The following is a 7,777-nucleotide window of genomic DNA, read 5'->3' on the forward strand; positions in this document are numbered from 1 at the left end:
CTTCGGAATATATTCCTCCTTAACCCTTACCTGATGGAACCCAGACCTCAAGTCTATCTTTGAAAAATATTTGGCACCTTGCAACTGATCAAATAAATCATCAATCCTCGGGAGCGGGTACTTACTCTTGATCGTCACCTTATTCAACTTTCTATAATCAATATACATCCGTAAGGAACCTTCCTTCTTCCTTACAAATAACACAGGCTCTCCCCACGATGATGTACTAGGTCTGATTAAGCCTTTTTCAAGTAAGTCCTTTAGTTGTTCCTTCAACTCTTTCATCTCTGCGTGGGCCATTCTATAGGGAGGAATATATATTGGATGAGTATCTGGTAGTAGGTCAATAACAAACTCAATTTCTCGCTCTAGCGGAAGACTCAGAAGCTCATCGGGAAACTCATTACCCACAGGGATAGACTGAATGGTTGGTAACTCCACTTCTGTATCCTGAACCCGAACTAAGTGATAAATATATCCCTTTCTGATCATCTTCCTTGCCTTGAGATAAGAAATAAATCTACCTCTCAACGACGCTGTGTTACCTTTCCACTCCAAAATAGGCTCCCCTAGAAATTGAAATCGAACTATCTTTGATTTACATTCAACATTGGCATGACAAGAAGCCAACCAATCCATACCCATTATAACATCAAATTCTACCATATCTAACTCGATTAGGTCCGCTATGGTAGATCTACTATGAACTACTATTATACAACCCTTATATACTCGCTTAGCTACCACTGAGTCCCTAACAAGTATAGATACCTCAAAAGGTTTAACCAATTCAGGTTTTATCCCAACCTTACTAGCAACCAATAGAGTAACATATGATAAGGTGGAACTTGGGTCAATCAGTGCATATACATCATATGAGGAGACTGATAATATACCTGTAACAACATCAGGTGATGACTCTTGATCCTGTCATCCTGCCAGCGCATAAATGCAGTTCTGAGGACCACTCGAGCTAGATGCTCCGCCTATGCCTCTACCACGACTCATTAGTGCTTGTGAACCTTGCCCATGGGGGATTTTGATGATGACGAACTAGCTAAAGATCCCGCTGGCTGTGCTATGCTTGCATCGCCTCTCGTTGGACAATCCCTTATAACATGGCCCAGGTAATCACAAGTATAACAAACACCCAATTCCATATGGCACTGCCTAGCATGCTGCTTACCACACTGAGAACATTGTGGTAAGGGCGGTCTCATCTTACTTGACTCTCCCCCTATACTGAGATCCTGAGGCCCTGGAATTCTGACCAGGCCCTGAATATGTGGAATGATTAAATCTCTTACCACCAAACTGAGGGGGTGCGCTAGCCGATGACTGGGCTAGATACCTCGGGTACTGTTGTCTTTGACCACCTCGAAACTCACCAGAAGGACCCGAAGTCCTTGCTCTCTTTTTCTGGGCCCTATCATGCTCACAATCGACCCTCTATTTCTGCTTAAGCTCCTCTACACCCTGAGCGTATGACTGAATACGAGAAATATCCATGTCTGGCTGAAGTGAGATGGACATACAATCGTTAAGCAAGTGCAACTCTAACCCCATCACGAATAGTTGAACCCGATCCTCCATCTTAGATACAATAATGGGAGCATACGTAGGCAACGAATCAAACTGAAGACTATACTCTCTAACACTCATGTTACCCTGCCGAAGGGTCAAGAACCTATCAACTCTGGTGGTAGATAATGATGAGTAAAAGCTTCTGTAAACTCCTGCCATACTATTGGAGGGGCATTCTCCCCTCTGGACAACTCCCAAGACTCGTACCAATTAACTGCAACATCCTGAAGTCTATAGGAAGCTAGCTCAACTGACTCAGTCGTAGTGGCCTTCATTACCCTCAAAGTCCTTTGCATTCTATCAATAAATACCTGAGGGTCCTCATTTGGATATGCCCCCATGAAAACCAGAGGGTCTAAATTAATAAAATCACGAACCCTTGCACTGACGAACCTATCTGCATGACCAATACCTACTTCCTGATGCTGAGCCTGTGCGGCTACTAATTGAGTTAATAACTGAATAACATCCCTCATCTCCTGACCCGATGCATCCGGCTGAGGGGCTGAACGTATAAGGGCAGGCGCTGGAGCTGGTGCCCCTTAAAGCTCTCCTAGAGAAGGCGATGTATATGAAGTCTGAGATGGAATCTCACTATGAGACTCTACCCGTGCCCTGGTAACTCGTGGTGCTCGACTAGTAATCTTACCAGCCACAGACTTTCCCTTCTGGGCAGTTGTAGTCTTTGGAGGCATTGCTGAAAATATAACATATCGTTAGGAACATGAATTCTTATATTGCACGATCTAAGATAAAAAGAGAGGATAATATCCTATATGTCCTGTAGCCTCCTGTCTATAAGTGTGGTGCATAACATACCCATAAACAAGACTCTAACAGACACGGTTTGTAGACAACCCTAGGACAGAACTGCTCTGATACTACTTTTGTCAAGACCCAAACCGATGGGCCGCGATGGGTGCCCGAGTCCTACCTATCGAACACCCTTAAGCATGCGTTTAATATATAAACATGGATAACATATGAGAGAGAAACTTGTCCAAAAGACATGTACATATACATGCGGAAATACAATGGGGAGAGCCGGTAAGGCTGCTATAGACAACTATATACCCAAAACTGAAAGCCGACAAGGCCACATACTATCTAACTATGCATAACTGTCTACAGACCTCTAATATAAATACAACTGTATAAAGACGGGACTGAGCCACGTCATACCCATATATGGATACAAGAATATTATACAAAAATCAAAAGCAGCTCTGGATCAAGTGGAGCACGCCAACTCTCGTTGATTAAGGATCATAAGAAGGAGGACCGTCTGCTTGCCTACCTACACCTGCTGGCATGAAACACAGGCCTGGGAAATAGGGCATCATTACAAATATTGTACTGAGTATGTAAGGCATGAAAATCAGTACATAAAAGACATCGATGAAACATGGAATAAAGAAATCCACTTGTAAGTCTGAATAACTTTGTAAATTCTGCAACATTTATAGTGTCATGCACGTGCATATAAATGTCGTGTCATACATAGGTATAGGTGTACATAACTACATCAAGTCTCTAAGGGAATCTAATCATTTCATCTTGGCCACTGTGGGCTAAAACATCCACATATACAACCTGATCAGGTGGTGGTGCGTATATAACGTCGTAACATTTTCCCATATACATATACATCTAAATACGCGTATATAACGCCATCTGGTCATGGGTCAATGTACATGCATAAATGAATGAAATGCATGAAAATATATTAATAATCTCAACATTCCCTCGGATAAACTTTATTAACTGGGTATTATTCTGAGACCTATGAACAGAAGATATAATATATGTCACATGGAGAATCAAGAATATAGAGACCCCTAGTATTTCTATAAATAGAGTCGTTTATGAAAACTGTGCGTTTGCTCATTTCTTCTGTATAATTTGTATCATGCCAAAAAGAAAGTAGGGATAGCCTTAACATACCTGGAGTAAGGATAAATCAGTATGATATTCTTGGAAAATGTTGCACTGTATATTTTCAGAACCGCCAAATTTTACGTTGGTATGGTTCTAACAATTCTCGTTGAAACTGTTTATTATTTCAGAAGATAAAACATCTTAGGAATATCCAATTACCATGGTTAATGAGAATATAATAATGATCTTTGAAAGAGAAACAAGTGAAGCAACAGATCTATAGTGACAAGATGGGCAAAAAAAGCGTTAGATATGATTTTCCAAATATGAGCAAAATAATTTCACCTCTCCGTATCTATGTATGACCAAGATTGCTTCTTTTCCTTTAATAAAAAAAGAACCAAAGATACATACAAGACTCACCGAGTTTAACAAAAGACCACGAAAGGGAAGTGTCTTGTTAGAAATAATATGTTTTTGGTTACTAACGTTGCTATTAAGAAAATATTTAGAAGGGAGGTGTCTTATTACCAACACATTATCTTGCCACCTAATTATAAATGACTAAGAGTCATATCTCTTAGGAGGTGGCTTGCTGCCACGTGGGGGTGGGATGGGGGTTTTAAATCTTTATCCACTAATTTATTAATTAGGTAATATCCCGCTACCCAATAATTAACTAATTACCCACATAATTACACTTTATACACCATACTATCATGGTCATATGGTATCTTGTATGGTACTAGTCCATAAATATCGGGTATTATACCTTGGACTGTGTTTTATCCCAAATCGGCAACCTTCAACAAAACTTATTTTCTTTAATTCGTGTACCCTTTATCCTTCATCGAACTTACTTATCACTTGTTATAAATAGCATAAATATGTTAAACTCAAGATAATCTCATCCCCGAGTCTACGTCGATTAACTGAAGACAAAACTTTAACGTACGAAACGCGAGATGTAACAAAACTCCACAAGCCTAACTTAGGATTGGAGGAACAAATATATTGATTATCTAAAGAACGGGAAGCTTCCGTCGGACCCTAAGGAATTGAGGACTCTACAAACGAAAGTTTCACGATTCACATTGGCCCAAGATAGAACATTGTACAGAAGGATGTTCGATAGGCTGTTGGCAATATGTTTGGGTCCGGGAGATATGGACTACGTCCTACAAGAAATTCACAAGGGTACTTTGCGGGAACCATTCCGGTCCGAATCACTGGTTCACAAAGTCATCAGAGCAGGGTACTATTGGGTCAATATGGAAAAAGATGCTAAGGAGTTCGTTCGAACATGCGACAAATGTCAAAGGCATGCACCGATGATCCACCAGCCCGGGGAGCAACTTCAATCAGTTCTATCCCCATGGCTGTTCATTAAATGGGGAAAGGATATCGTCGGCCCTCTGCCATCGGCCCCAGGTAAAGCTAAATTCATTTTATTTATGACTGACTATTTGTCTAAATGGGTTGAAGCACATGCTTTCGAGAAAGTAAGAGAAAAAGAGGTTATAGACTTCATCTATGATCACATCATATGCCGATTCGGGATACCTGCCGAGATAGTATACGGCAATGGAAAATAATTTGTCGGCAACAAGATAACAAAGTTCCTCGAGGATCACAAAATAAAAAGGATATTATTGACGCTGTATCATCCTAGTGGGAACGGACAGGCTGAATCAACAAACAAGACCATTATTCAGAATCTAAAGAAAAGATTGAACGATGCTAAGGGAAAATGGAGAGAAATTTTGCCCGAAGTCCTTTGGGTGTATCGAACAACATCAAAATCTAGTACGGGGGCAACACCGTTCTTCTTAGTATATGGCACCAAAGCCCTTATCCCGGTCGACATCGGGGAGCCCAGGGTCAGGTTTCGATACACAATAGAAGAGTATGAACACAAGCCTCAAATTTCTAGATGAAAAACGGGAAGCCGCCCTCGTTAGAATGGCAGCACAGAAGCAGCGCATCAAAAGATACTACAACCGAAGAGCCAATCTTAGTCACTTTCGAATCAGGGACTTAGTTCTGAGAAAAGTCACCCTCAATACTCGAGACCCAAACAAGGGGAAACTTGGCCCAAATTGGGAAGGCCCACATCAGGTCCTCGGTGTCATCGAAAAAGGATCTTACAAACTTGGCACGATGAATGGCGAATAATTGCCGAATAATTGGAACATATCACTCCTCAAACGATATTATTGCTAAGATATGACTTTTTCCTTTTTTCATTTGTATTTGATACTAACATATTGAAGGTGTTCAATCGAAGACGTCGAGAAATTCTTCAACACAAAGACCTCAGGTTTTAAGCACGCGTTGCATCTTTTTTCCTTAGATCGGTTTTTGTCCCAAATGGGTTTTTCCGGCGAGATTTTAATGAGGCAACAATCATTTGTGCTACCTGGGGGATAAATTCAACAGTATCCGAGGATTCTTCACAATCAACCTCGAATACTAGGGGCATCACCCTCGGATGTTATTCTCTCAAGAAAAATACTTCATATCAACAAGTCTCGATAGGCAAAATTTTGTAAAGGGCCAAACGGTCAAATGAACTGTGTCCTTGTAGGTTACTCTCACCCGATGGCAAAACATGTTCGCATGAATAATCTATTGAAAGAAGTATCTTTTCCTCACCAGATGTTCCATGCCTTAATGAAATTTTTACTTTACTTATGATCTATTGCGAAAAGTGGCTCAAGCGCCGATCGCAACTAAAGCTCGAGCTATCAACCCCGTACTCGGGGACTGCCATCCAAAAATCGACATATTTGAATTATTAAACTTCAAAATCATAAGACCTTAAAAAGGCAACCCTCGATATTTTAGGCCAAGGCCACCCCACTCGGAAACTGACGCTTCAAACAAAGTTCGAAGTATAATTGAGAGACAAACCCAAAGGGTAAATCTCAAAATTAAAGGCTAAGACCAAACTAACACGGTTTGGAGATGTCCGAATACCATAAAAAAAATAGGCCTTCTAATATTTTCATAAAACCGGTTAGCTACCCTCGGCAAAATTACAAAGTGTTTCGATAACATCAACCCTTAAAAAGCTTAAGCGGTGCCAAATTATTCAAACTCTCGATAACAAATTAAAAGGTTTTCGATAACTCTAAATCCTGATGGGTACAGATTTATCTCGTGCTAAGTCAAAACAAATTTATGATTAAACTTTTTAAGCCGAAAAGGGAAAAAACCACTCTTTTGAGGCCATTTCTATATTGTTGAGTTCGAGAATCCACCCTTGCTCAAGCAAGTACTCACTTGATTATAGAGACTATACTAATCTGACCTCAACAAATTTTTGCAAGGCAATGAAGTGAGCCAAAATCCCCTCTGGGTCTTACACAAAAAATTCGAAAAAGAAAAAATTCTAAGTGCCTAATCTTCCCCGGGAGCCTCACCTTCATCCCCTCCACTCTCGGATTCACTCGAGCTCCTAGAATCATCATCAGAAGAGAGCAACTCTTTGGCCTCGGCCTCGAGTACTTTCGCGTTCTCGATATCGACAGTAAGGTCAAAGTTGTGAGCATGAATCTCCTCGAGATTCTCTCTCCGAGACTGGCATTTTGCATGCTCGATAACACAGGATGCTCGAGCCTGAGCAGTATCAGAAATTTCCTTTGCTCGAGCATGAGCAGCTTCAGCATCAGCTCGGTAGATAGCCATGACCGCCTCCGCGTCATCCTTTTGCTTTTTCTACCTCGGATGTGGCCTTTGCAAGCTTAGCGGCCAACCGAGCCTCGAACTCCTCAATTTTCTTGGCTCGAGCCAAACTTTCCTCCTTCATTCTTTAGAGTTGACGTTCGGCCAAAGACAGCTGGGCCCGAGCAATATCTTTCTCTGAGGTAAGGCAGTCCATGTTTTGTTTCCACCACAAAGTCTCCGCCTCTTTCATCTTGGCCTCCTCGCGAAGTTGCTCGATCTTTTCGGCCTTCTACTGAACCTGCAGGATCAAAGTGTTAGTCGTTGTTCCTGAATCAATAAATCAAACTTCCAAAAATTTACATTACCTGACTCAGGAGTCGATGAGCCTCATCGAAGATACTCGATGCATCACCCAGATTGGAAGCATCTTCGACCCCCGTGAAGAAACCACGGAAAAGGTCCTCCCCTTCGTGGGTCGTTCCCACATCGGAGTCCCCATGGCCTAGGCTTCCTGAATTTGCCCCTCGAAATATGTGGGGAGGGGCGGCGAATCACTAATGTCTATTGCCCCAAGCGAGTCACTTGGGGCGTTCTCTTCATTTTGAAGGACCTCAGAACTGGCCCATTCAGGTACGTCCACCAATTT

Source organism: Nicotiana tabacum, chromosome 3 (assembly GCF_000715075.1).
Source record: "Nicotiana tabacum cultivar K326 chromosome 3, ASM71507v2, whole genome shotgun sequence".
Taxonomy (NCBI): domain Eukaryota; kingdom Viridiplantae; phylum Streptophyta; class Magnoliopsida; order Solanales; family Solanaceae; genus Nicotiana; species Nicotiana tabacum.